Below are 27,347 nucleotides of genomic sequence, written 5' to 3' on the forward strand. Positions count from 1 at the left end.
AACCGGCTGAGCCACCAGGCACCCCTGCATAAATCTTAATCTCTTTTTGATATATTCCATTTCTTTGCATTTCTGTGCTGCCTTCTGTAAAATCTCATGACTTAAACTTCCTGTTCTCTAATTCTCTTTTCATTTATGTCCAATATGCTGTTAAACCACTGGTTTTTGTTTTGTTTTTAATTTCAGTAGTTGTGATTTTCATTTCTAGAAATTTTATTTGATTCTTCCTAAAATCTTCTTGGTCACATTTTATAGTTTCCAGTATCCTGAAGATATTTTCAAGTGTACCTTTTATATCTTTAATAACAGAGATATAATTGTTTTTATTTTTTAAACGCTTATTTATTTATTTTGAGAGAGGAGGGGCAGAGAGAAAGAGGGAGAGAGAGAATCCTAAGCAGATTCCAGGTTGTCAGTTTGGAGCCCAATGCCGGCTTGAACCCATGAACTGTGAGATCATTACCGGAGCCAAATCAAGAGTTGGATGCTTAATTGACTGAACCACCCAGGCTTCCCAGATATAATTGTTCTTTTAATCTATGTCTGATAATTCCAGTGTCTGAAGTCTTTTTTGCTCTATTTCTACTATAGTTTCTTTTAACTTTTATACATGGTGCTTGTTTATTCATGTGCTTAGTTGTTTTTTACTGTGTGCTGCTCATTGACCTTGAAAAATTATTTATGTAAATACTTTGAGGCCGAGGAGGAAGATGACTTCTCAAAATAGGTTTGTATTTGTCACATTCAATCCCTATGGGCTTCACCAGTATACAATTTCAGTTGGCAGAATTGGGGAAAACATAGCCTGTGAGTTCCTAGTTCCACTGGTGCATTTCCTTTTGTACTTTACACCTTAGGCAGATAGAGGCTCAAATTGGCTGGATTAGCAAATGCTCTCAGGGAAAAAGTAGCTTGTACTCAGTATAATTTAGATTTGAACAAACTGAGGGTTGCTGGAGGGGAAGTCTATTGCAGGTGGGGGGAGTGGCACAGAGGGGATGGACTAATTGGGTAACGGGCATTAAGGAGGGCACTCGTTGGGATGGGCACTGGGTGTTATACATAAGTATGAATCACTAAAGTTTACTCCTGAAACTAATAAACTATATGTTAATGAACTAGAATCTAAATAAAAATTTGAAACATTAAAAAAATATTTTAGAGTTGCATTCCCATACGCCAACAATGAAGCAACAGAAAGAGAAATCAAGGAATTGATCCCATTTACAATTGCACCAAAAACCATAAAATACCTAGGAATAAATATAACCAAAGAGGTGAAAAATATATACACTGGAAACTATAGAAAGCTTATGAAAGAAATTGAAGAAGACACACACACAAAAAATGGGAAAAGATTCCATGCTCCTGGATAGGAAGAACAAATATTGTTAAAATGTCAATACTACCCAAAGCAATCTACACATTCAATGCAATCCCTATCAAAATAACACCAGCATTCTACACAGAGCCAGAACAAACAATCCTAAAATTTGTATGGAACCACAAAAGACCCCAAATAGCCAAAGCAATTTTGGAAAAGAAAACCAAAGCAGGAGGCATCACAATCCCAGACTTCAAGCTATACTACAAAGCTGTAATCATCAAGACAGTTTTGTGTCTGGCACAAAAACAGACACTCAGATCAATGGAACAGAATAGAGAACCCAGAAACGGACCCACAAACGTATGGCCTACTGATCTTTGACAAAGCAGGAAAGAATATCCAATAGAATAAAGACAGTCTGTTCAGCAAGTGATGCTGGGAAAACTGGACAGCGACATGCAGAAAAATGAACCTGGCCCACTTTGTTACACCACACACAAAAATAAACTCAAAATGGATGAAAGACCTAAACATAAGACAGGAAGCCATCAAAATCCTCGAGGAGGAAGCAGGCAACAACCTCTTTGACCTTGGCCGCAGCAACTTCTTACTCAACACGTCTCCAGAGGCAAGGGAAACAAAAGCAAAAATGAACTAGTGGGACCTCATCAAAATAAAAGCTTCTGCACAGCGAAGGAAATAATCAGCAAAACTAAAAGGCAACCGACAGAATGGGAGAAGATATTTGCAAACGACATATAGATAAGGGGTTAGTACCCCAAATCTATAGAGAACTTATCAAACTCAACACCCAAAAAACAAATAATCCAGTGAAGAAGTGGGCAAAAGACAGGAATAGGCACTTTTCCAAAGAAGACATCCAGATGGCCAATTGACACATGAAAAAATGCTCAACATCACTCATCATCAGGGAAATACACATCAAAACCACAATGAGATTCTGACTCACACTGTGTGAGTCTCACACCTGTCAGAATGGCTAACACTGACAACTCAGGCAACAGCAGATGTGGCGAGGATGTGGAGAAAGAGGATCTCTCTTGCACTGCCAGTGGGAATGCAAAGTGGTGGAGCCACTCTGGAAAACAGTATGGAGGTTCCTCAAAATATTAAAAATAGAACTACCCTGCAACCCAGCAATTGCACTACTAGGTATTTATCCAAGGGATACAGGTATGCTGTTTCAAAGGGGCACATGCACCCCCATGTTTATAGCAGCACTATCAACAATAGCCAAAGTATGGAAAGAGCCCAAATGTCCATTGATGGATGAATGGATAAAGAAGATGTGGTATATATATATATATACATATACATACACATATATATACATATACATATATATACATATATACATATATGTATATACACATATATATGTGTATATATACATATGTGTACATATATATACATATATGTACATATATATGTACATATACATATATACATATGTATATGTACATATACATATATATACATATACATATATATACATACATATATATACATATATATATACATATATATACATACATATATATACATATACATATATATATATACATATATATATACATACATACACACACACAATGGAGTACTACTCGGCAATCAAAAAGAATGAAATCTTGCCATTTGCAACTACGTGGATGGAACTGGAGGGTATTAAGCTAAGCGAAATTAGCCAGAGAAAGACAAAAATCATATGACTTCACTCATACGAGGACTTTAAGAGACAAAACAGATGAACATAAGGGAAGGGAAGCAAAATGATATAAAAACAGGAGGGGACAAAAGCATAAGAGACTCTTAAATATGGAGAACAAACAGAGGGTTCCTGGAGGGGTTGTGGGAGGGGGGATGGGCTAAATGGGTAAGGGGCATTAAGGAATCTAGTTCTGAAATCATTGCTGGACTATATGCTAACTAACTTGGATGTAAATTTAAAAAATAAAAGTTAAAAAAAGATTTCAATTGTGTTTTGATACTTTTTTTTTTTTAAATTTTTTTTTTTTCAACATTTTTTATTTATTTTTGGGATAGAGAGAGACAGAGCATGAACGGGGGAGGGGCAGAGAGAGAGGGAGACACAGAATCGGAAACAGGCTCCAGGCTCCGAGCCATCAGCCCAGAGCCTGACGCGGGGCTCGAACTCACGGACCGCGAGATCGTGACCTGGCTGAAGTCGGACGCTTAACCGACTGCGCCACCCAGGCGCCCCTGTTTTGATACTTTTATTATAAGTGTATTTAAAATAATTTTAATACTTGAATAATATTTATATTATTTTATATATAATATATATCTTATATATTATATTTATATGTTATCTTTATATTCAATCCAGCATTTTTAGTTGTCAGTTTCTGTAGTCAAGCGTCTGGGGCAAGCCAGTCCCAAGACTGGCCTGTAGACTGGCGTCCACTGAGGTCTCACAGGGGTATCTCTGGTTTTCTGGTGTTATCTGTTACTCAAATCAAAGTGGAGTATTTCATAGGATGGTCATTTTTCTCCACTTGGTCAGGAGTTGGTGGTATACCTCAGCTACCACTGGCCCACCATGGTTCTCATCAGCACCAGCACCAGCACCACAGACTTTTTGAATCTCTCCAAGTCCTTTACTCATTGTCTTCATTTCTACTTCTGCAATGGGTCACCTTGACCACCCTTATGGCTGAACTAGTGTCTCTCCACTCAGCCATGTTCTATGTCCTCTATAGGAGTTGCAGGAAGCCCCGGTCCCTTCCCCACCACACAGGAACTAATGGAGCTCAAACTGGGCCCTCTTTGTACCCTCTGTTCTGCTCTTTCCTCCTCTGGGCCCACCCCTTGTGATGCTGGCTCAATGTCATATCCTAGTTCTGTCTGAGGACAGCAAGCTCAATGGTCTAGTCATCATAGGTGCACAGTAGTCTTAACTGTGCTAAAGAAGAAACTCCATGATCTGGTCTACCAGGTTTAATCCTTGATATGTCAATGCTAGGAAAAGGAATGTGGACAATTTCTTCTCTTTCACCTTTTTTTCTGGCTTCCTAATTAACTATTTTGATCAAAAATCCTATTTGGGATGCCAGAAGCTGATTTTTAGCCCTCTTTTAGTAATTCCGGCTTTAACAATCCTAATCCCACTCTGCACACAGCACTCTCAGGCAAATAGAGGCCTCAGGCCAACTAAGGAAAAGATCATATGCATGAAAATGTAAAAGAAAAAGGCGTATTAGTACATTCCATAAATATCCAAGTTACAGATATATACATATATTATTTTCTAATCAAAAGCATTTGTATTATTTGCATTAAATAATTTATTATTATTTAAATTTATTGTTGTGTAATAAGTTATGCCAATATTTAGCGGCTTAAGATAATGAACACTTACTATTTCACCATTTCTATAGGTCATAAATTTTCCAAGTGGCTTATCTTGTGATTCTGGCTCAGGGTCTCCTAGGAGGTTAAAGACCATATGAAAGAGGGGGTACAATCACCTGAAGGCTTGGCTGAGGCTGAACTTCAAAGTTTACTCCCATATTAGCAGGATGCCTCAGTTCCTCATGACATTGTAACTTGGCTTCCCTCAGACCAAGTAAGCGGGGAGATAAGAGAGTGAGCAGGAAGCCACCATGCCTATTATGTCCTAGTCTCTGAAGTCACACACTGCCACTTTTGATTCATTCTATTCATTAGAAATGAGCCACTAAGTCCAGCTCATAACCAAGGAGAAGAGAATTAGGCTCACCCTCTTAAAGGTAGTGTCAAAGAATTTGTGGACATTTTAAACCACCACAGAATTCAAAATCCTTCATTTCCCCCTTCCTGTGTGCCAATGTGCAAAAACCAACCACAAAACAGATTCCTGCATAATAGAGCTCAGGGCCTGGTGTGGACATGAACATGAAAACAAGCAATTACAGTACACCAAGATATGGGTCCTAGTTTTCTCCCATGTGACATGGCAGACAATAGATGCTTGGGGGCACACAAGTCAATGTATGTGAAAATGCTTTTGTATAAGTGTAGTTTAGCAAAAGTGATCAAGAGCTGAGATTCAACAGGCAAAATGCCTGCATTCAAATTTCAGTTCTGCCACTTACTATCTCTGTGAGCCTGGACCACTAAATCATCTTCTCTGTGCCCCAGTTTCCTCATCAGTAAGATGAGAGAATAACAGTACCTAACTCACAGGGTCTTTGTGAGGATTAAATGAGTTAGCATATGGAAAGGTTTAAAAGATACCTGGAATTGGGGCACCTGGGTGACTCAGTTAAGTGTCCGACTTTGGCTCAGGTCATGATCTCACGGACTGTGAGTTCAAGCCCCACGTCATGTTCTGTGCCGACAGCTCAGAGCCTGAAGCCTGTTTCAGATTCTGTGTCTCCCTCTAGCTCTGCTCCTCCTGTGCTCACATTCTATCAAAAACAAACAAAAAAGTTAAAAAAGAAAAAAAAGGTACCTGAAACATAGCAAGGGCTGGTTATCACAGTTGTAAACTGTGAGCTGCTTCAGGAATGAAAGGTAATGTTAGGGGTGTCTGGGTGGCTCAGTTGGTTAAGTGTCCCACTTCGGCTCAGGTCACGATCTCATGGTGCATAGGTTTGAGCCCCACATCAGGCTCTGTGCTGACAGGTCAGAGCCTGGAGCCTGCTTCAGATTTTGAGTCTCCCTCCCTCTCTGCCCCTCCCCTGCTCATGCTCTGTCTCTGTCTCTCAAAAATAAATAAACGTTAACAAATTTTTTAAAAAAGGAATTAAAGGTAATATTATTCTACTTTCTGAGTCTAAGTACATATCCTTATGCCTGTCTTATTGCAGATGAAATTAACTTTAGAAAATGTTTAAGGATGTATTTGTACTTTTATCTTTTTAAGCATATGACACGTAGTAAGATGACTGTCACTCTTCATCTCTACCCCACCCACTCATTAATCCCACTTCCTTCCCCAGGGGAAACCACATTAACAGTTTCATGAATGTTCTTTCAGAAATGTTTCTACCTGTTTAAAAGCTGATTTTTAAAAAATACTTTACTATAAATGGAATTGTATTATACGTATCTGCTACTTGCTTTTTTTCCGTGAATAATTTTACTGTTAATAGTTAATAGGCCTTTTCATGTTAATGACCACAGCTTGACATCATTCCTTTTAGTGGCCACAGGAAATTTTGTAGGATAGATACTGTCAGTTCTTTAAACATTCTTCTACTGATGGCTATCCATGTTGATTCCAACTTTTTATTATTATAAACTATTTTATAATAAACATGAACATTTAAACGGACTTTCTGACCTTCAAAGACTTCATGAATAAACATTTTTTAAAAATTAATTTGTTTATTTTAAGAGAGAGAGAGAGAGAGTGAAAACAGAGGAGGGGCAGAGAGAGGGGGAGAGAAAGAATCCCAAGCAGGCTCCACACTGTCAGCACAGAGCCCGACACAGGGCTTGAACTCACAAACTATGAGATCATGACCTGAGTGAAAATCAAGAGCCAGACACTTAACCTACTGAACCATCCAGATGCCCGGAAGATCAAACATTTTATATGAAGGCATAATTCAGAGAATCTATAGGTTCATCTCAACTAATGAGCACCAGTTACTAAAACAGAATAAAATAAGCCTCCTCTTTGAAGGGAAAAATGAGATATCAGATATGAGTCCTCCTTTAAGAAAGGAAACTTTTCTTTAAGCTTATTTATTTTGAGGGAGACAGCGTGCGAGCAGGGGAGGGGCAAAGAGAGAGGGAGAATCTCAAACAGCTCAGCACTGCCAGCACAGAGCCTGATGTGGGGCCCGACCCATGAAACTGTGAGATCATGACCTGAGCTGAAATCAAGAGTTGGACGCTCGACTGACTGAGCCACCCAAGTGCCCCAAGAATGGAAACTGTTTTAATTCAAGAAAAACTATGAAGCAAACCACCTAGACCTAAAGATATTTTCAAATTCAGATGCTAGACTGTAAAAATATTTCAGTCTTTGCAGAAGGGAAAGCTAAGTTTATGATTTAGTGAGCTACTCATGGGGCTTAATGATTTATCAGTTAGGTTACCAAATAAGACTTCAGTTTACCGAGTTCAGGTCTCTCCATGTTAAGAAACATTTTTCTCTGTTGCTTCCTCACACCTGTGTGCAGAGATAAAATCTCTCCTGCCATAAAGCCCACACTCATTCTTTACCTCTATGTTGGTATGGACATCAAGGTTGGTGCAACAAATTCAATTGTGGTATGCTCTGAAATGGATGTGGCTGGTGTCAGACCAAAAGAGTTTGTGAATTATACTTACTACTAAACTTGGGATGATCTTATTTTGGTTTAGAACTAAGCCCCTTGTTTCCACGTATAAAACCTCCAGTGTAATTTTTGTTTGTTTTTGGTTGAATAGTTTTTGTTGAAATTAATCATGCTCACATAAGAATGTAGAAGACATAAGTGTACCATCGGAAGGAAGAATAAAAATAAACTAAGAATTATCTCTAGCACCCCCCTTAGGTTAAGAAAAGAACATTTTCCTCATCAGAGAAACTTGGGTGGGCCTCCTCAATTGCTGTCCCCTCCCTACACCACTGAAGTAATCAATGTTCTGAATTTTAGGGTAATTATCCCCTTAGTTTTCTTTTCTTTAGTTTTGTGATCTATGTGAATCCCTAAACAAGAGTGTTTAGTTTTGCCTGTTTTAAACTTAGTATAAACAGAGTCATATTGTATATTTTCTTCAGGGTCTTGCTTCTTTCAACACTGTGTTTGCAATATCTATGTTGGTGTGTGCAGCTGTTCATTATATTCATTGCTGTATAATAGTACCTGCATGAATATACTACAATTATATATTCAACCTTTGGTGGACATTTGGATGCTTCCAGTTTGTTACTATTATTACAAACAATGCTGCTATAAACATCCATGTATATATTTCCTACTGCCAGAGTTTCTAGTTGAAAGTATACAACTGGGAGAAGAATCATAGGATCTTTACACACTCAGTCTTACTAAGTAATGCCAAACTGTTTTTTTAAGTGCTATTGCAAATTTATGCTCTTATCTGCAATGTGTAAGAGTTCCCATTGTTCCACAGCATTTTCTACATTTGGAATGGCCAGAATTCCTTTCATCAATCTGGTGGAGATGTAAAAATATTTCAGTGTGGTTTTACTTTGCATTTTACTCCTTATTCCTAAGGATGAACATCTTTTCATATGTTTAATGGCTATTTGAGTTTCTCCTTTTGTGAGATATCTGTTTTTGTCTTTTGTCCATTTTTCTATTTTGTGTTTGTCTCTTATTCATAATTCCCAAGTCTTCTTTGTATGTTTTTGATACTACTCTTTTATCACTGAAATCTGTCGCAAATATGCATCTCCTTCTAGTGGATGGTAGGTTATTTTATTAAGTTTTTTGATGAATAAATATTCTCAATTTTTAAAAAAAATTTTTTTTAACGTTTATTTATTTTTGAGACAGAGAGAGACAGAGCATGAACAGGTGAGGAGCAGAGAGAGAGGGAGACACAGAATCTGAAACAGGCTCCAGGCTCTGAGCTGTCAGCACAGAGCCCGACGCGGGGCTCGAACTCACGGACCGTGAGATCATGACCTGAGCCAAAGTCGGACGCTTAACCGACCAAGCCAGCCAGGCGCCCCAATATTCTCAATTTTAATGTAGTCTAATTTACCAATCTTTTGTCTTATGTTTATACATTTTATGTCTTAAGAAAACTTTCCCTGCCCCAGGGTCATGAATATTTTCTCCTATATTATTTTCTAAAATTTTTATGGTTTGCCTTTTACATTAGATTTTAATTCACCTGGAGATTATTTATATGTATGGTATGAAGTAAGGATCCAATTTTATTTTTATAACTAAATACCCAGTCATCCCAGCACTATTTACTGCAGGCTCCATGATTTCTCCTTTATTCTGCAGTGCCCCTTTTTCTATATATTTGTGGATCTAGTTCTGGCCTCTCCAAGTTCATTGATTTATTCTTCTATGCTTAGACTGATACTATACTGTCTTAATTATAATGACTGTATAAATTTTAATATCTTGATGGCAAGTCCCTATCTTCTTCCTCAAGAATGTCTTGGCTCTTTTTGGCCTTTTGACTTTCATATATATTGTAGATCAAGTTGTCAAGTTCCACCAAAAAAGTCTTCAGGGATTTTAACTGTAATTGGAATTAAATCTATAGATCAGTTTGGGGAAGAATTCACATCTTTAAAATGTTAAGTCTTCTAATCAGTTGCATTCTTATACACTAACAATGAAGCAACAGAAAGACAAATAAAGAAACTGATCCCATTCACAATTGCACCAAGAAGCATAAAATACCTAGGAATAAATCTAACCAAAGATGTAAAAGATCTGTATGCTGAAAACTATAGAAAGCTTATGAAGGTAATTGAAGAAGATTTAAAGAAATGGAAAGACATTCCCTGCTCATGGATTGGAAGAATAAATATTGTCAAAATGTCAATACTACCCAAAGCTATCTACACATTCAATGCAATCCCAATCAAAACTGCACCAGCATTCTTCTCGAAACTAGAACAAGCAATCCTAAAATTCATATGGAACCACAAAAGGCCCCGAATAGCCAAAGTAATTTTGAAGAAGAAGACCAAAGCAGGAGGCATCACAATCCCAGACTTTAGCCTCTACTACAAAGCTGTCATCATCAAGACAGCATGGTATTGGCACAAAAACAGACACATAGACCAATGGAATAGAATAGAAACCCCAGAACTAGACCCACAAATGTATGGCCAACTCATCTTTGACAAAGCAGGAAAGAACATCCAATGGAAAAAAGACAGTCTCTTTAACAAATGGTGCTGGGAGAACTGGACAGCAACATGCAGAAGGTTGAAACTAGACCACTTTCTCACACCATTCACAAAAATAAACTCAAAATGGATAAAGGACCTGAATGTGAGACAGGAAACCATCAAAACCTTAGAGGAGAAAGCAGGAAAAGACCTCTCTGACCTCAGCCGTAGCAATCTCTTACTCGGCACATCCCCAAAGGCAAGGGAATTAAAAGCAAAAGTGAATTACTGGGACCTTATGAAGATAAAAAGCTTCTGCACAGCAAAGGAAACAACCAACAAAACTAAAAGGCAACCAACGGAATGGGAAAAGATATTTGCAAATGACATATCGGACAAAGGGCTAGTATCCAAAATCTATAAAGAGCTCATCAAACTCCACACCCGAAAAACAAATAACCCAGTGAAGAAATGGGCAGAAAACATGAATAGACACTTCTCTAAAGAAGACATCCGGATGGCCAACAGGCACATGAAAAGATGTTCAACGTCGCTCCTTATCAGGGAAATACAAATCAAAACCACACTCAGATATCACCTCACGCCAGTCAGAGTGGCCAAAATGAACAAATCAGGAGACTACAGATGCTGGAGAGGATGTGGAGAAACGGGAACCCTCTTGCACTGTTGGTGGGAATGCAAATTGGTGCAGCCAGTCTGGAAAGCAGTGTGGAGGTTCCTCAGAAAATTAAAAATGGACCTACCCTATGACCCAGCAATAGCACTGCTAGGAATTTATCCAAGGGATACAGGAGTACTGATGCATAGGGGCACTTGTACCCCAATGTTTATAGCAGCACTCTCAACAATAGCCAAATTATGGAAAGAGCCTAAATGTCCATCAACTGATGAATGGATAAAGAAATTGTGGTTTATATACACAATGGAATACTACGTGGCAATGAGAAAAAATGAAATATGGCCTTCTGTAGCAACGTGGATGGAACTGGAGAGTGTGATGCTAAGTAAGATAAGCCATACAGAGAAAGACAGATACCATATGGTTTCACTCTTATGTGGATCCTGAGAAACGTAACAGAAACCCATGGGGGAGGGGGAGGGGGGAAAAAAAAAAGAGGTTAGAGTGGGAGAGAACCAAAGCATAAGAGACTGTTAAAAACTGAGAACAAACTGAGGGTTGATGGGGGGTGGGAGGGAGGGGAGGGTGGGTGATGGGTATTGAGCAGGGCACCTTTTGGGATGAGCACTGGGTGTTGTATGGAAACCAATTTGACAATAAATTTCATATATTAAAAAAAAAATGTTAAGTCTTCTAGTACATGAACATAGTATATCTCCATTTATCTAGGTCCTCTAACAACATTCACTAACATTTTTATAATTTTCTTGCATATACTTTGTTAGACTTATTCCTGGGTAATTTTTAACATATAAATTTGGATGCTACCACAAATGAACTATTATTTAGAAATCAGTTGCTTTGTAATTGTATTATTCTAAGGCTACTGTAACAAGTTGCTACAAACTTAGTGGTATAAAACAACAGAAATTTATTATCTCACAGTTCTGTAGTTCTGAAGTCCAAAATCAGTTCCACTAGGCCCAAATCAAGATGTTGGAAAGGCTATGTTGCTCTCTAGAGGCTCTAGGGGAGAATCTGTTTCCTTGTCCTTTCCAGTTTCTAGAGCTATCCACATGCCCTGGTTTGTAGCCCCCTTTCTCCATCTTCAAAACCAGTCACAGGTTGGCTGACTTTTATGACACACTTTTCAGTTTTAAGGACTCTTGTGATTACATTTGGCTCTCCCAGATAATCCAGGATAATCTTACCATTTTAAATTATTTAATCATGTCTACAAAGTCATTTTTGACATTTAAGGCAAACATGTTCACAGATTTCAGGGATTAAGATCTGGACATCTCTATAGAGAAGATGGGCATCATTCTGCCTACCATGGTAATACTGATTTTGTATCCTACAGTCTTGCTAACCTCTTATGAATTATTATCATTTATCTATAGGTTCTTTTAGGTTTCTACATATACAATCAAATCATTTGCAAATAATGATAGTTTTGTTTTGTCCTTTCCAATGAGTGTGTGTGTGTGTGTGTGTGTGTGTGTGTGTGTGTGTGTCTTTCCTACATTTAATGCCAAGGTAAAACACAAAGAATGGCTGGGGAAAACAAACAAACAAATAAAAACCAAAATACTGCTAGGACTTCCAATATAGTGTTAAATAGGAGTCATTATGTAAGGCAATCCTGTTTTGTTTCTAATCTCTAATGGAATGCTTTCAGCGTCTCATCATTAAGCATAATATTTGATGCAGGCTTTTTTTCTCCTGAAATTGAGATGGTCATATGATTCTTCTCCTCTAATCTGTTAATCACATTAATTACATTAATTCATTTTCTAATGTTAAACCAACCTTCCTTTCTGAGAAAAATCAAACTTGTCATGCATTTTAGTAGTCATGCTAATGAGTGATTCTGGGCCTTTTATTTTCCTTTGCTTGTGTACATTATCATAATCAGGTTATCGCAGCTAGGTTATAACAGCCTCACAAAATTAGTCACAGAGGGTACCTACTTTTTCTATTCTCTGGAATAGTTTGTGTAAGGTTGGGATTATTTGTTACAGCATTGGTTTTAATAAAATTGCTGAGTTTCTAAACGTAAACTACATTGTGAAGCTTTGTACATTCTTCAACATGTCTGTGTGAAGTGCTTTAAATTTTTTTAATGTCTATTTATTCTTGAGAGAGAGAGAGAGAGAGAGGGAGGAAGGGGCAGAGAAAGAGAGAGGGAGACACAGAATCCGAGGCAGCCTCCAGGCTCTGAACTGTCAGCACAGAGCCTGGCGCAGGGCTTGAACCCATGAACTGGGATATCATGACCCTAGCAGAAGTCAGATGGGAATCACCATGAAGTGCCTCATGAAGTGCTTTTATATTTAATTATTCAACCCAGGGAGATTGGAGGTACTATCTCTCTCTCTCTCTCTTTTTTTTCCTGATAGGGAAATTGAAGCTAAACAGATTACATATATGCCTAAAGATCACATAATTCCTAAATGGCCCACTAGGACTTGAATTAAGATTTCTAGGGGTGCCTGGATGGTTCAATCAGTTAAGCGTCCGACTTTGGCTCAGGTCACGATCTCAAGGTTTGTGAGTTCAAGCCCAGCATGGAGCTCTCTGTTATTAGCACAGGGCCTACTTGAGATTCCCTATCTCCCCCTCCCCCTCCCCCTCCTCCAATCTTTCACTCTCAAAAATAAATAAACATTAAAAAAAAAAGACTTCTTGGCTCCAAATCTATTATACAATACTACATTTTCATTGATACTCTCCAGAAGTATTGATATCTTGGCTGCCATGAGTTCACATTTTTCTAAAAAAAAAAATTTTACGGTGTCTCTGTCTCTTCCTTGGATTTTATTTCTTGCCATCACTTTTCTCCTTGCCCCACTATTGCTTTATTTCTAATATGCTGTGTTCCCATAGACAGAAATAGGTTCCTGTAGTATGCTCTGAGTGTCTGAGGGACATTCCTCAAAGTAAAGAGCATCAGCTTTGGAACATCCATTTCAGATGGGCTAAGAAGATTTTATTATTCTCTTTGTTTCTCTTATATTGCTAGACTGTTAATTCTCTTTATGTTTGTATGTTCTACACTTTGCTACTCAAAGTGTAATCTGTGCAAGTGGCATCTCCTTGGAGCATGTTCGTAGCAAAGCAGGTCCCATCCCAGAACCAATAAATCAGAAACGGCATTTTAGTAAGATTTCTAGGTGATTATTGTGGACATTAAGGTTTGAGAAACATTGGCCTACATCACCAATTAGACTATAAAATCTTTGGGAACTCCTTATACCTTCTTATACCGCCGGTTCCAAACACCATGCCTTATGCAAAACCACACACTCATGAGATGAAGGCTATGATGATAATTTTGTAAAACACATGGCAAATCAGAATCCTCAGTTCTGATTTTGACTGTGTCAGGAACTCCATATATTATTTAATTTCAATAACCTTTAGTTTCTCCTCTATAAAATGAAGGTGTGTAATTTTTTTCTAATGATCTCCTAAATTCCAAAATGCTACACCATGACTGATAAATATCTTATAGTCAAACTAATTAATGTTGATAACAATTGAAATTGCCCTGAGGTATTTTCTTTGCAAGAATTCAACATGAATTACACAATGGTGTTGAATGAAATATGTAATATATTTTTAAAATATCACTTGCATCCAAATAGGTTGTTATTCTTAAGATCTCACTTGGAAAAGATGACTTTTGTTTGATCAGATGCCCTTTCTCAAGCGGCAAAGCAGTGTAATAATAGGGGTCAACACTTTGTGTTTCTAAAGTTCAGGTTCAGTAGCCTGGTACAATGGCAAACTGGAAACTGCAGTATGGGAGAATATAGGAAGTGATGCTTTGATTTCATGAACATTGTGTAGGACTATCAAACCAGAATTAATATATTCTACCTCAGCTGCCTAGAATTTCAAATTTTTCTAGCAATTTTGTATTTGTTCTCACGTTCAAGATATCAGAGGTAGAGAAGGGGGAGAGACAGCAATGTTAAAAAAAGATTGCCCCAGGGGCACCTGGAGACTCAGTTGGTTGAACTGAGCGTCCAACCCTTGATTTTGGCTCAGCTGGTGATCTCACAGGTTGTGAAATCGAGCCGTGCATCAGGCTGTGCATTGATACCACAGAGCCTGCTTGGGATTCTCTCTCTCCCCGTCCTCTGCCCCTCCCCCGCTTATTCTCTCTCTCTCTCTCTCTCTCTCTCTCTCTCTCTCTCTCTCTCAAATAAATAAACTTAAAAAATAAAGTTTTAGTTTGGAGTGTATCTGGCTAGTTCAGAGTGTATCTGGCTGGCCTAGAAAATGAGACATTTCATAATTTGCTCTTCTGTTCTATCACTGGAAAAAACCTTATCTTGTTGGAGAAGAATTTGTACTTGGGTTGTATTGTTATAACTGTACCATAATCACCATTGTGGAACCATTGTTGACAACCCACAAAAAAATGAAGTTTTTCATGATTGCCACTTATAGTTTTGATTCCTTTGATCTTAACATCTACTTGTTTGGTAATTCTGTTCCCTAAATTAGACATTTGGTATATATAGTTGGTCAGCCTTGAAACTTCAAAGACAACAAGCTGTCCAGCCATCTGCATGACTGCCATTGAAGTCCCTTGTGTTCTCACAGATTGCAGCTTGTCTATTCTGGAAGATGAGCTACACATTTATTCTGAGCCTGAGCAAAACATCTGACCAGTCTCAGAGCAACCCTGCCAGAGTCTAGCAGTTCCCATGCAAAATACCAAACACTGTACTTAAAACAGCATGGTTAGTGGCAAATGGTATCTTCCATACCACTGTTTTAATGGTTTTTTTTGTTTTTTGTTTTTTTGGTTTCTTTTTGTGTTTTGTTTTGTTTTGCTTTTTGAGAGAGACACCACAAGCAGGGGAGGGATGGGGGGGGGGGGTGCGGGCAGAAGATCCCAAGCCGGCTCTGCCTGACAGCGGGTGAGCCCAATGCCGGCCTGGAACTCATGAACCGGACATCATGATCTGAATTGAAGTTGGATGCTCAATAGACTAAGCCACCCAGTCGCCCCTTCCGTACCATTTTGGAGAGGCACTGTTTTTTTCTTTCCCTTCCTTCCTTCCTTTTTTTCTCCTTCTCCTCCTCCTCCTCCTCCTCCTCCTCCTCCTCCTCCTCCTTGCCTCTTTTGCGATTAACTTCTGGGGATAAGAAAAAAAATGCCTTGCAAACATCTTGCTTTGGCGTTGTCAAATTTAGCCTATTACGTGCATGTATTGTGTTTGGGAGTTGCTTGGTTTTGTTTTGTTTTAGATGGGTAGGAAGAGAGCATGGAGTAAGGATTTGAAGAGGTTACTGCAGAAGGCGTTTTATTTTCATATAGAGGGAAAAAATATACCCACCTCATAATTACGACGTCTTTCGAGTTGAAACGAGAGGCAAATTCTATTCCTGACGTCCAAATTAATTAGCTGGGTGACCCTGGGGAAGTCACTTAACCTCTAAATTTCCTCATCTGCAAAATGAAAGCATTGGTCTACACACAGCCATTTAAATCCCTCCTTCAATTGTTCATTCATTCAATCTCTATTCAGTACCTGGTATGCGCCATTCATGCTAACAACACCGATTCTTGGAGAGCTTAAGATTGCGTCTTTAAACATCACTTTAACATCAGCTTTAAACATCACTCCTCATCCTCCTTTAAAACCAGTTCCTGATCTCTCTCCCCCGCAATAGATCCAAACACTTTTTCTGTCTGAAAACACACACGGGGACAAGAAACATGTCAGTTGCATTCAACCTGGAGCTGATGTACCAGCGGGCTAGCGAGCTTTTCTTCCCTTGGAAAGGGCGGGCTCTGCATCGTAAAGGGCTGCAAGGCACCCGGGCGCAGAGTGTGTTCCCCAGTCGCTCCTTTCCCGGCGGGGGGAAACCTGGGAAACATTTTTGGGCCCCGTCCGAGTCACGCGGCAATTCCACGGCAGGAATTGTGCAATGAGGCGAGTCGGGCGGCCGGCCGGGGTTGGAAAGACGGCGGGGGAGGCCGCCACAGTGCCAACCCTTCCTCCCTGGGGAACCGTGAGGCGCGACGGCGCGGCCAGGACGCCGGGGATCCGGACGGCCCCGAATCCCGGCCAAGAAAGCTGCAGGGGCGCGGAGGAGAGGAGCGCGTGGGGCCCGTCCCTTCTCCGCGGCAGGGACCGCCCCCGCGCGCTCCCCGGGACTCCACTTGGGGCCGAGAGCCGAGGGGGGTGGGGGGGAGAGCGGGAACGGCGGCCCCGGCCCCCCCCACCCCCCCTGCGCCCGCGAGGACGCGGCGGGGTGGGAGGGACCGCAGACTCGCCCGGGCGACCGCGGCCGGGAAGTCCGGGCTCGCACTTTCGGTTAGAGCACCGGGGCTTCCAGCGGCGCCGCGCCCCCACCCCCGCCGGCCGGCTTGCGCTTTCGGGCTGTGACGCAGCCGTCCGGGTACGCAGAAGTCTGAGCGGAAGCCCGGAACCTCCCGGGCCGCCGGCGCCGCCCGGCCGCCCCCGCGCTGCCCAGCGTGCTCGCCCAGGCCTCCGCCGGGGTAACCCAGGGAGCCCGGGCGGGACGCGCTCCCCGGGCGCGGGCTCGCAGATCAACCTTTGGTCCCGTTCGCCACTCAGGTCACCGGCCGGTGACGTGCGTACTATTATTAGCGTTAGAGGTGAGGAAGCCGACTCAAAAAATATCCAGTTACGTGCTTGAAGTCAAACAGAAGGAAGAGCTGCGAAGCAATTCCAGCTTTGTCTGGACACAGCTAGGTCATACTTCTCTTGGGTCGGCCTCTTCCAGGCTTTCATCCCAGCGAGCAGCAGACGGGTAACAGGTGGGGCAGGTAAACTGAGAGACGGAGCCCCTCTTGTACGGGGCAGCGGGGGCAGTTGGCTTCTGGTTGTTGCACACTCATTTGCCCCAGTGTGCCGTAAAAATCTGTTTTGTCCCTGTGTATCTCGGAGTGGACGAGGTTGGAAAGCATTTTACAGACCTTCTACCTCGAGTTTCAAACCACATCTTGGGATCAGGGACACCTAACATAAGGGATTTGTTGGAGAATTAAATAAGACGGCGTTTATGTGGTTGCTAGCACCTCGGGGATCTTCAATACGTGTTAATGTTTTGTTTTTGTTTTTTTTGCAGCGCTCCCGGGGTCATCTGGGCACTCACCCTAACACTGGCGAAGGGACCTAGCCATTTTAGGTCAACACCCTCTCTGACAGATGAAAGATACAATGCACCCAATGGGAAAATCACTCCCCCCCCCCCCCCGCCCCAATTTCTATCTAATTAGTGACAGAGGGCGAGCTAGGGGCCCTGTTTCTTGGGACGGTGCAAGGGCTCTGGCCATCTCACCCTCCTTTTCCTCCCAGAAGCTTCAGAAGGGCTCTAAGGCCAGAACGTGACTTCCTCGGGGACCTGATGACGGTGATGTGGGCGGGGACCTCCGGGAAGGAGGAGGAAGTCAAGTCACCGGGTTCGCAGCTGCTCCCCCTACCCCCTAGAGAGGGATCCAGAGCCTCAGACGTGGGGCCAGCCCTGCAGGCCTCGGGATCTTTGCTGGCTGGGGCTGGGCCCCAAAGATAAAGTGTGTGTGTGTGTGTGTGTGTGTGTGTGTGTGTGTGTGTGTGTGTGTGTGTGTGTGGTGTGTCCGGAAGTGCAGTGGGCGGGGGAGCGTCGGGCTGTGGAATATCCAAGTAAATGTAGATCAAGGTAGGAAGGAACAGGCTGGCGTTGGGATCTTCTCCTGGAAGGGGCACGCTCCTTCCATGGCAAATCATTTCAGGGTCAGCACAGAATTTTGGAAGGAGTTTATCTTGAAAGTGAAATATGCTGATGAAAGTTTTATAACATGGCTGCATCTTGGGAACTGTTTGGGTTTTAAAATCACTGCTCACTGGAGAAGCTGGTTTTGCCTTCCAAGCCTCGATTTTATGAAATGAGGCTAAGCTACCTGGGCAGCCCTTACCCTTGGGCACCCTGGAATGACTGCAACAGGAATAGCCTCCAGGTAGAGTTGCAGCTCCAAAGGGAAGCCAGACCATGAAAGGAAAGGACACTTCTTTGAAAACTAAATCCTTTTTTTTTAAAATCACAAAAATAATTAGTGCTCATTGTACACAAGTTAGATTTTTTTTCAGAATCAGAAAGAAGATAAAAAATTGAAATCCAACACCTTGGAAACCACTGTTGATAATTTCGTATATAGCGTTAAACGTAAGCAGACTGAACACGCTGCCTTTTTCCTTGAACAGCCTTTTTTCCTTGAATAAAATGTCATGACATGCCACTAAATATTTTCCATATGTTTTTTTCCATGTATGTTTTAAAGTGGTATTTAGTATTCCATTGTGCATTTATTTAACTAAGGTCCAGTTGAAGGATTAAAATTGTGTCAGGATTTTGCTATTGAAATAGCAATGAAGTGTGAGCTTTGTAGCTAAATCTTTGCACACATTCTCAATTATTTATATAGGTTAATTTTCTAGATATAGTATTTCTGGATCCAGAGATAAAGACTGCCCTACATGACCTTTCAAGCTTGATACAGTGACCCCCCACACCAGTGTTTCCCCAGGCTTTCTGTACCCTTTATTCATGAAGAATTTATGGAACATCCATCGCATGCCAGACATGCCTGGATACAAGCAGAGATGAATACTTTGTAGCACAATGTGCCATAAATGTTGTCAGAACTTTGGGTAGTGAGATGCCCAGTTTGAGGAGGGTCATAAAAGACAAGCTGACTTTTTTGAAACCAAGGGATTTTATGTGAGAGGAAGTTAGTGAGGAGCACTGAAAAAAAAAAAGGGAGGAACAACAAAAGGGCCAAGGGGAGTTTTCTGTGCAAAAGCATGGTAGCCTAAAAGCCTGGTATGTGTTCATATATTTGGCAAAATTGTGAGTTGTCTTGTGTGCTTGTAGTAAGCATAGACTTGGGAAGGAGAGTAGTAAGAGAATGCAAAAACAAAAACAAAAACAAAAACAAAATACACTATTATGTCATGCTAAGAAAGTTCTGACCTTATTCACATAGTAAACAGAGAAAGTTATTTATGGAGCCGCCAAGAAACTTCATGTATGATGAAATTGGATCTCACCACTTAACCTACTGAAGGGCACTGTCTTCAGTAGACCCTTGAAATCATTCCTGGGAATAAAGAAACAAAAGATGCAAAAAATTGCAAAGAAAGTATCCCCAAAGAATGTTGAAATGGAAACTGCAGCGAATCGACCAAATTCAGCAGTAGTATCTACCAAGTCTGGCACACTGAAGAATGTGCTATACTAATCATTAGTAAATTTGGTCATGAGTAACATTCTCTTCTCTAAAGAGAATGGCCTGGATATTGATGCATTTCCATTTCCTATCAGGAAAACAAATCCAGAGTAATAAACCTTAAAACATGTAGCCTAGATTTTAGTATGTGAAAAGCCCTTTGTAAACTGTAAGTAGTGTTCAATGAAAGATATATTTCTGGAAGGTGGTTTAATAAAAACTTTTGCTTATACACAAGAGGTCACAATGTTCAAATGCCTGCTGTGACCAGGTAGATCATAACTTTCAGCAATTCTGGAAAATTCTCAACTCTTATCTCTTCAAATGTTTCTTTTACCTCATTTTTGCTATCTTCTTAAAGAATTCTGATTACATGTATATTAGACCTTCTAATTCTGTCATCCAAGTCTTGTAATCTCTCATATTTTGTATTTGCATTTGGTTGTTTTTTAGGATCTGACTTCTAGTTTACTAATTCATTCTTGAATTGTGTCCAATCTCCTTTTGCTCTTGAGTTCTTAATGTCTATCATTTTTTTCTTTCTTAGCAGTTTTGTTGGACAATTCTGTATAGTCTCTTGTCTCTTGCTCATACCTACCAGCTTTCATTTCATGAAAAAAGGTTCAAAAGGAAGCCAGTCTGTCCCCTGGCCTCTAGGCCTTCATCAGCAGGAAAAGAGAGGGATCCTTGGTGTGACTTGACCTTTAGATAAGAGCTTTCCTTCCCTACCCCTCCATTAGGAATTGCCAGGAGAGAAGAGGGAAGCATAGGACTCTCTATGCTCTTGAGAAAGGACTCCACCCTCCACAAGGGTCTTACCACCACTATCTGCCACAAGGCCATTGCAATTCCATTTTGGCTACATTCCCGTTTATGTCAAGAAGCCTAGGGGCACCTGGGTGGCTCAGTAAGTTAAGCATTTGACTTCAGCTCAGGTCATGGTCTCTTGGTTCCTGAGTTCGAGCACTGCATCAGGCTCTTTGCTGTCAGCTCAGAGCCCACTTAGGATCCTCTGTTTCCCCTTCTCTGTCTCTCTGCTCCTCCCCCACTCACGTTCTCTCTCTCAAAATAAACAAAAGAAGCCCAGAACTCTCAGATCATCCTTCATACACAAAGCTAATCCCATGTGGTTCTAAGGACAGAGAGATACCTTCTACTATAGTGTTCTATATCTCTCTGCTAGCTTTTTTCCCCCACCATCTGCCATACTATATATTTTATTAGTCTCCCTCTTCTAAAACCACAACCTCCTTAAGAGTGGGGATATTTGTTTTGTTAACTGCTTTGTCTTCAAAGCTTAGAATATTACCTGAAAAATAGAAGGTATTCAAAAAATATATTTGTCAAGTGAATTAATATTAAACATTCTTATTTTATATTTGGTATCTTGCCATTCCATTTCCAAAGATTTTGCAAGTCTGATTTTTGTTCAGCTGTTGCTGTTAGCTTTTATTTATTTTGCTCTTTTTACTTGTGTGGTTTGTGGATTTTTACTCTCATATTCCTTGGGGGTTTATCTGTAAAAATTCTTTGAGGCATAGATTAAAGTTCATTCATTCACAAATCATTTGTATTTACTTTTACTAGTTGGCTGGGGTAACTCTTTACCCAGGACCAAATTAATATCTCTGCTTGTTTTTGTTTCTGTTGTTTTTTTTTTTAACTACAAAAGTAGGATGAGTGGGGTTGCAAACCCATGTGTGTGGATATAAATTATCAAACGACAAATATTTTCTTCAGACAAAACAGAACAATGATATGAGAGTAAGAGGTTCTTACTTGTAAATAGGCTTTACCTGCTAAAAACAGGTCCCTCCTGTACAGATTTTGTATAGATAATTTATTTAGCTCTTGCAGTGTGGGGAATAAGCTTAGGAATTCCCTGAGCCTGCACTGATGGGTTAACAAGGCATAAAGAATTACAAAGCCATAGGATGCTCACATCCAACTCTTGGCAAACAAGATTATGTGAATAAGGATAGAGAAGAGGGGCAGAGGCCCCCAGTATGAGGGGGCAAAGGCCCCAATACAGAGGTATATGAGGTGAGCAAGATTAGGTATTCAGGGTGAAAACGCCCCCCAATTTAGTACAATAGTAGAAAGCTGCTTTCACAGGAAGGAAGGACCAAATTAGGTAAACAGGTAAATAGGGCTATATACTGCTGCAGGTGAAGTTGCCCAGAGGGGAGCTAATCAACAAAAGAAAGGTGCCTTGTTGACCCTGAGGTTACTTGCTCTTTCTTGTCCCCTAGACCAGTTTAGGTAAACAGAGGTGGTGCCTCACGTCTGCTGTAAACAACCTCTGGCCCTGCTGCCCCTGTGCCAGGATTTTGTTTTGCATTAACTGAAGCCCCTAACCCTGAATATCTTCAGGACCCTCTTTTCCTCACGTCCATGAGTTAAAGTTCACAGTTTCATTGTCTCTTTGTGCATGTCCATCACCATGTTTGTAAGCCTTCTGATCCTAATAAAAACGGAGCAACAACCTTCAACTGGGGCTCTTGTCTTTTCCTGGACATTAGCCATCTCTTGCATTTTAATCCTGTGTCTGCTCTCTTGCTGGACAAGAAAGAACTTTAGACTCAGAGTCTATGACATTGCAGTCCAACCAAAAAATTTCAATATTTTTTGAATGTCAGGTACAGACTTTTTGGTTAAGACCTTGCTTTTTAAAAGGCATTAAGTATAAATACAGTAATCTTGGAGTGTCTTTAGTTAGTCATTTGGGCCACCGTAGAGGAAAAAGAAATTAGATTTGTTTCCTCAGCCTTTCTCCATGCTGTAATATTTTCAGCTTACTATTTGCCTGGTCTCAGTAAAAGGTTTCTAATGTCAGATAGGTACTGTTGTGTACGTTGAGTGTTGCATTGGTCTCCCTTTCCGAGGCACGTTTAAGTACATTTCAAGGGATATTGAGCTGTGGTCAGTCTCTCTGCGGGTCATTGCATTTAAAAATAGTCTGGTGACTTTTGCCTCAGATTTCATAGATAATATTGCAGTAGATGAGAAAATTATTCTCTGTTTCTTTAAATTAGAGTAAAAGATAATTTTCTACTGACTCAGAATTAGAAGGTAGCTTCTAAAATCATTTCCCTTGCTCACCTTCTGAATTCAACCTCATTTTTTTAAAAATGAAACTTTTCCTAAAGATGCCCCAGATCGTTGGAGATTAGTTACGAAAACCTTGAAGTTTAATGATTAAATTGCACTGGCCTAGTGCTCTCAGAGTCAATCCCAGCACATTCAGTGTTTGACAGGAAGTGTCTGATGCAAATTCGAAAATTTGCTCCTGAAACTGCTCCTTTTTTCTTTTTGCATTTTTGAACTGGGTGGCTCCTCATGTGTCTAGCTCCAGAGAGGCAAATAAAATTCAGAATGGCATAGCCACGAGGGACCACAGCTTTACGGCATGAATTGTGATGGTGCTTGGGAGTCTCATCCTTCCCCTCGACCTTCCTGTCTCGCTTAGAGACCAAGAGGCCAAAGTCCCGTCTGTGCTTTGACTTCTATTCTACTGTGGCTTTGCTCTGCTCTTGACTGAGGTTTATATGTGAGACAGAAAAATATCTGACTTAGAAAGGTGCATTCTTAACTCTGTTTTATTTCTTTAATTCCATAGTATCTTATTTCTTTAGTAAAAGGCGAAAGATTTATACGATCTGAAGAGAAACCAGAGTATCATAGTATCTTATTTCTATCTAATTCTTTTTATTATTTATAAATCTTGTCTTGAGAATATTGTGAGTTTAGAGATCAGATCCTCACAGACTGAATGCTGCCAGCGATGATGGAGTGACCTTGCAGGGTTACTTTTACCTTGAAGAGGTCATCAGGGTGTGAGCCTCTGCTCCTCAGTCTCAAATTTTTGTCAATACTGAGAATAAACGCATTTCAGAGATGAACTCACATTGTCTAAGCTTATAATATGCATAAGGTGATAGATAAACCAAGAATGCTGATATATTATGTGTGTGATCTTGGAAAATTCCACTAGAAAATAAGTTCCACAAAAGGCAGAGAGTCTGTTCTCTGCCATATCTCCAGTGCTAGTTCAGCGCACAGTGTGATAGGTGCTCAGCAAATATGTGAATGCATGATTTAATCCCTCATTGCCAGTTTTCTCTGTGTAAATCAAGTACCATGTATCTCACTGATTGTTTTGAGAACCTTGAGAACTAATTTATAAGCACTTAGCATGGTATTTGCCACAAAGTAAGCATTCAGTAAATTTCTCATCAAAGATTGACACCTATTAAGTTTTTATTTTACTTTTTGCTTATTTTACTTGAAATGAAACATCAATTCTATTTGCTATATATATTTGTTTTACCCCTCACTCATTTTGGGGGAAATTAGTTTGAAATATGAAAATGTATATTGAATGTTCACTGTGTTACAAATACAATGCTTGTGCCATGTAGGAACCTAATCCAATGAAGGAAATAGACTTACAAAATGTATATAATAGAAGACTACATATGGAGCTATAGAAAAAGGCATGGAATAGGGCTGGGGGCATTCTGAGTAAGGGCAAGAGGGTTAAAGGTCTATTTGCTAATAAAACTGTTGCTTATGCTGAACTAGAAAGCAGTAGGAAATATATTCCTGACTCATAAAAGACAAGTGATGGTTTAAAGATGGTACTATTTTTAAAAGGTTATGGTTAATATAAATTTTTTTCATTGTCTCATATTCTAATTCTTTGAAAATTTATAATCTATATAGAGTGTTGCATGGCAATGCAGAATTAATCAGAGTGTTTAATCAGTTGGAATATTCTGTTTTTCAAACTATTTTAGACAAACACATTTGAAACTGTTCTACCAAGAATAATACAGTTCTTTTTTTTAAGTTTATTTATTTATTTTGAGAGAGAGAGAGAGAGAGAGCACAAGCAGGGGAAGGGCAGGGAGAGGGAGAGAGAGTGAATCCCAAGCAGACTCTGCACAGTGTGGAGTCTGACATGGGGCTTGGACTCATGAACCATGAGATCATGACCTGAGCTGAAACCAAGAGTCAGACGCTTAACTTACTGAGCCACCCAGGCACCCAAGAATAGTACAGTTCTACCAAGTGACATCCTTTTGTTGTATAAAAACAAAACTAAAAATTAAAGAAGTATACATGTAAATATTTATTTTTTGGTAATTTATAATCACAGTATCCTTGGCACTTGGAGGAGGAGATAGAGACAGAGATAGATGTAGATATCTCCCCCATGGTCCAGACAGGCATGTTTACTTGTCCCTGTACAGCAGCTGTCTATCCTGTTCATCATTATACTGGCCTCCTTTGAGTTTCCAGTTTTATTAGATTTCCCCATTTGGGGTGGACTTTAGTTCAAGCTGATTTCTAACAACCAGTCTTCTGAGATCATCAGATTTCTCAGGAGTAGCTTGATTTTTTATATGAAATCAGCACTTTTTAAATGTTGCCAATCAATTCCAACTTATTTGTTTTTAAAGTGCTATACAAAAAAAATTTACCAAGGGCCATACATGGGCCTCAGTGTATTAGCTTATAATCTCTGTTCTAAACAGGCTAAGCCATCAACCCATGTGTGTTTTATATATACAATGTAGAATACGTTTTGCTAGCATGCATCTGTTAGATACAATATCCACAAATTTGGAAAGAAAAGTCCAATTTCAGATTTCTTTTTATTTTTCTTTATAAATGTACATGTGTCTAGATTTTTTTTGGTTCCGTGAATATGGTCACTATACCTACAATATAAGGAAATGTAGGGCACAGTCCCTGCCCTCAAAGAATTTTTATATCCTGTGCGGTATAGAATGTGAGATGGATTGAAGCATCAAGAGATTTAAAGAAAGAAGAACACCCAGGAATTTACTAGCTCAGTCTGGGTCTGTTTTAAAGGAGCCAGAGGGAGAATGGGTGTGATGGCACTAGAATGAAAGGGGCAGATATCTGATGTTTGCAGGAAGTTGTGACAAGAATTGATAACTGAATAGACGTAGTGTAAGAATAAATGAGAAATTGTATTTGTTCTTCTGTAATTGGAAAATCCTAACCAAGCATCGTGTTGCATGACTATCCAAAGGAGTCCCTTCAGTGAATTTGTAAGGAAATAAAAAAGCTCAATGTCACTTTCTTTTCGGTTTGTTCATTTCTTATAAACCAAAAGCAATGTGGAAGAAGGCTCAACAGATATAATAATTTACATAATTAAAAGGCAGGAAAAACCCAAGTATTAGGGGAAATGTTTTAGCTGATATATTCATGTATATTATCCTTTTTTATTACCTTCTCATTTTACAGGATTGCCTTTCTTTTTTTGAGAAAGAGAGAGAGAGAGAGAGAGAGAGAGAGAGAGAGAGAGAGATAAAATCCTGATGCAGGGCTCCATCCCATGACCCTGGGATCCTGACCTGAGCCAAAATCATGAGTCGGACGCTGAACCGACTGAGCCAACCAGGCGCCCTGTCTTTCATTTTTAATCAACAAAAAATACATGTCCACAGTTACATCAAGATTTTAAAATTTCTGTAGGCTTCTCATGTTGAAAAGCTTCATTGAAATAGACCATCAGTATTCTCCCAAATCAATGCGATTAGTTCCACTAAGGGCATTTCACTGGCATCTGATTGTTTGAAGGGGCTATAGGGAAACTGATGACATTAAGTAAGATAGATTATGGATAACATTCAACTCTCATCTCTCCATGGACCTAGCAGGCATAGCTTGCATTATTGCTAATGGGAGTTTTGAGTTTACCATTAAAAGTCTATCAATCTCCTAATCCTTGCAGAACACAAATGGGCTTTAACTTTCGGTATAACTTGTTAATTGGTTGACAACAGCCTCATTGTAAATGATTGACACCTGACAAGTTTTTTAATTTTTTTTTTTAAGGTTTATTTATTTTTGAGAGAGACAGAGACAGAATGCGAGTGGGTTAGGGGCAGAGAGAGAGAGGAGGACACAGAATCCAAAGCAGGCTCCAGGCTCCAAGCTGTCAGTACAGAGCCCGATGCAGGCTCGAACTCACGAGCTGTGAGATGATGACCTGAGCTGAAGTCAGACGCTCAAACGACTGAGCCACCCAGGTGCCTCCCAACAAGTTTGTTTGTTTGTTTGTTTGTTTGTTTGTTTGTTTTGCCCCTTCTCCTGCCCCTTTCTAGTTCCAGAACCAAAGGACATTTGTCAGCAGCCTAGAATAAAGACAACAGTAGGAGACTTCGGTTGCAGATTCAGGCCAACAGGGAAGACATCAGATAGGGTTATGTTTGCTGCACTTCAGGAATGTCCGGTGTCACATTTGAATGTCAGTGCAATTCTGTCTTGAGAGTAGGTTGTCGTCTTAGACTGGGCA

The 27,347-nt window shown here is 40.1% G+C and overlaps 1 protein-coding gene and 1 pseudogene across 2 annotated transcripts in view; one reads left to right on the forward strand and one right to left on the reverse strand.

Annotated features, from left to right (window-relative positions):
• The window catches only part of JAK1 (Janus kinase 1), a 239,721-nt gene that overhangs the window by 63,884 nt on the left and 148,490 nt on the right, over nucleotides 1–27,347 (forward strand). The gene's annotated exons all lie outside the window — the stretch shown is intronic.
• On the reverse strand, nucleotides 23,565–23,690 carry LOC128776062 (U5 spliceosomal RNA; annotated as a pseudogene).

This window comes from Panthera pardus, unplaced genomic scaffold (genome assembly GCF_024362965.1).
Source record: "Panthera pardus isolate Hobbes unplaced genomic scaffold, ASM2436296v1 HiC_scaffold_11, whole genome shotgun sequence".
In the NCBI taxonomy this organism is placed as follows: domain Eukaryota; kingdom Metazoa; phylum Chordata; class Mammalia; order Carnivora; family Felidae; genus Panthera; species Panthera pardus.